The following is a 3,633-nucleotide window of genomic DNA, read 5'->3' as shown; positions in this document are numbered from 1 at the left end:
AGAAGCGACACAGCAAACCTTAAATAAATGCATGCTGCCTTTCCCATCATACTCTGTCATCTGAATTATAAGAAGCTCTAAAAGCACAAGGTCCCCAGAAGAAAGTAACTTGATCCAAAAACAACACAAACTTGGCATTCTTGTTAGAATTAGTAGGAAGAGTGAAAGGGTGAATATTAACCAGACATGAGCAAATAATATTTCACAAATTAATATCTTTTAATAAAATTTGCCTAAAAACATTTAGCCTGAAATAGTCACTACCAAAATCATTGCTTTGGAAATATTATATCTATANAGGTCATTTCATTCTCTTCTTGGAAGAAAAAAAAAACCAAACTTTTATTTCTTTTCCTTTTGAAAATCCTGTTTGCTAGCATTGCAATCCCCACTGGGGAAAAGGAGTTCAACCATGCTTTCTGACGGTGACACCGACAGCCATGTTTCATGGCTTTAGGACGGGGACACTGTTTGGGTTTAGGAAACCCACCAGCTTGGCATACACTGTGGTGTTTCCAGAATTCCTTCCAAGTAATCTGAAATGTGCTGAATAAGTAGTCACCCGATCCTCACCATTCACGATGGAAACGACTTCCAACAATTGAACTCAGTTCGATTTTTCTCTCCTCACCTCCTAAGCACCCCAAAATGTTAGAGCTCTTTCTTGGTTTCTTACTCTTCTCAAGGTAAATCTCACAGGAATCTCACTTCCAGTCCCACACTGGGACATGACCTGGGTTTGCTTAAATGCAGACTAGACCTGTGGGTTTTTGAAATACCTCTACTGTGAGGGTAATGCTGTAAGTGTTCCAAGGAGGATGCAAATGATCAGTCTCCAGTCTCGTACTAATGACCAATTCACCAGCGAGCCCCTCTCCTGGGTGAGATGAGGAGATCCCAGAAACAGGGACCCAATTCTTAAGCCCTTTGTATCCTGAACCTCCTTTTGTATTTTCCCCCTTTTCCCAATGCCCCATCCTTTCTTTAGTTCTTTCACATACGTTTCCTAAGCGTCTATCCTGTGCCTGCAACACACTGGCTACCGAGGACACAGGATGTGCTAGGATCTCTTCCGGAAAATAAGTCCACGTGATTTACTCATGTTACCTTCACTTCCTCATGTTTCTGTCATTACGCCTGATGCACTCATTTTTGTTTGTTCAAACATTTTACTATACAGAATAAGTTTTCAAAATGAATATGCATTCTTTCTTGTAGACAACTTAAAAAGATGTCCAATGAAATAGCCCCCAAGGACTGATCATGGGAGGAACCCATGGTTCCCATGCCGGACCACCCAGCAGAGTTGACAGGGCTGGTCTGCACGGGAGTACCTGTTCACAGGGTTGCTGGGCTGAAACCCAGCCTGCTCTCTGCAGTCCAGACCCCTCTCCCTGGACTTTCTACCCACAGAAAGGACCACCTTCAGAAATTCTCACAAAGGTTCTGTGAAGGCTAGCAGGGTCTCCTTCAAAGCCATCATCATTTACCTCTACTCTCTCCTTTTCTTTTGCTATCCACTTTCAATCATTTCCCAGGTCCATGATGATTTAGTTGATTGAAATTGGTGTGAAATACAGTTGAAGATTTTCCTGAAGATTATGTACACTGACCCCCCTTTCATCCCACGTGCTCATTCACACCAGTAGAGAATTTGATTATTGGACTAATTTCTCCTTCCATCCAGAGGGCATTGTTGTTTTAATGCTCATTGACTACCCCAGATTTGAACACAAAACTTGTGAGTTCCCATCCTTAGGGTTACCCACTGGGTTTCAGTCAGAATTACAAGCACCATCCCTACGATCAACTTCATAATTGTTTACATTAGCATCAGATTTTACAGTTTACAAAGTTTTCTGTATGTAGAATCTCATGCTGTCTCATGGGATTCACCTAAGTTGTTGTGGGTCATAGGGCTGGATTAAGATGGATCTTAGCTATGGAATCACTCATGATAGAAACAAGAGAAGGATAAAAAAGGGGGTGAAGAAAATATGAGATAAGAGGAAGCCAAACAATAAACAAGAGAAAGCCAGATATATAGGGTTCAGTCTCTGTGACATGAGAACTATAAGCAAAGTCATAAAGACATCTCTAAAGCCAGTGCTTNCTCCAGGTTGAGCTGTTGTTCAGCATCTTAGCTGTGGAGGGCAGTGTCACTGGCCCTCATATGTGGGATCAGAACCGGGGCCCTCTGGCGTCCCAAACCAGCTCTTAACCAATGCGCCACTCGGCCGGCCCATGGTACGCTGTTTTTAGAGACAGTATTTAAAATTTGGAAACTGTAACTGACTTAATGTCCTCTGAAGGAACGGTCCTGTGCTTTGTGATCACTGAGGGAGAGATAACAGAAGGGCTTTGTGCATGAATGCAGTTTCCACAATGGCCCCGGTAGATGACTTTAACTTTGCTGCCAGGAAGAAGAAAGTGGTTTCCCCTGCGGACACAGAGTCTTCAGAGGGATTGCTCAGGGTAAACCACAGGTCGGGTTCCAAAACCTGGGGTGGAGCGGAACCCTAATGGTTAAAAGAGTAAACGGTTATTTTACACTTACTGCTACAAGCTGAATGTTTGTGCCTCTCCCTCCCAGTTCATATGTTGAAACTTCATTCTCAAGGGGATGGTATTGGGAGGTGGGGCCTTTGGGCGGGGATTAGGTATTGAGGGTGGAGCCCTCATGAATGGGATTGGTGCCCTTATAAAAGAGAGCTCCCTCCTCCTTTCAGCCATGTCAGCACCCAGGGAGAAGACAGCTGCCTATGAACCAGACACTGAATCTACTGGCATGTTGATCTTGGACTTCCCAGCCTCCGGTACTGTAAGAAATAAATGTCTGTTGTTTAAAGCCACCCAATCTATGGTATTTTTGCTACAGTAGCAAGAATGGACTAAGACACTTGCTATAAACCAATTCTGATCATTGTATAAGCATGATCTTATTTAATTTTCACAAGAACCCTATGAAGTAGGTGCTCTTTTAATCTTGGGACTCAGAGAAAGGTTAAGTTGCTTACCCAAGGTCACACAGACAGTAAGCAGGCGAGCCCGTATTTAAGCCCTAGTCAAGCTGTAAGCAACGCCAAGGATTTGTCAAGTGACCAATCCCTGAAGTGACATCCTGTTGATTTGACTAGATCATCCCTTAGGGTTAGAGCTAAGGTGGTCTACTCAAACCCAAACACAGCCAAGGAACAGCAGAGCCAGAGCAGTGAAAGCACCCCTGAACATACCAGCATTTCATGTTCTCTGCCTGTATAAATCCCCCACTTGGTGAGAATGTCCGCTCTGAAAGGTGGTCATCAGAGTCCTGGAAATGGCACCTACTAGAGATGCACAGTGCCCAACCTGCACAACTCCGCTCAGAGGCCCTGCATGTGGATCCTCAAAGCCTGGCACAGATTCTGGGTCAGTGATGAATCCCTGAGTGCCCTTCTGGAGATGGGGGGGTGAGGGGGAAGCAGTGAGGGGACCTAAACTACTGGGCTGGGAGTTCGTGGGCATTGGATGTGGCTTTGACTGCGCTACATATAAGCGGGTGATCCTAGACAGGTCATTTCAACCTTTCTGGGCCTCAGTTTTTTTCTCTAGAAAATAAGGCAACGGGACTCGAGTCTTAAGTTCCTGTCTCTC

The sequence above is a fragment of the Hipposideros armiger genome, unplaced genomic scaffold, assembly GCF_001890085.2.
Source record: "Hipposideros armiger isolate ML-2016 unplaced genomic scaffold, ASM189008v1 scaffold_390, whole genome shotgun sequence".
Taxonomy (NCBI): domain Eukaryota; kingdom Metazoa; phylum Chordata; class Mammalia; order Chiroptera; family Hipposideridae; genus Hipposideros; species Hipposideros armiger.
This window is presented reverse-complemented; position numbering follows the sequence as displayed.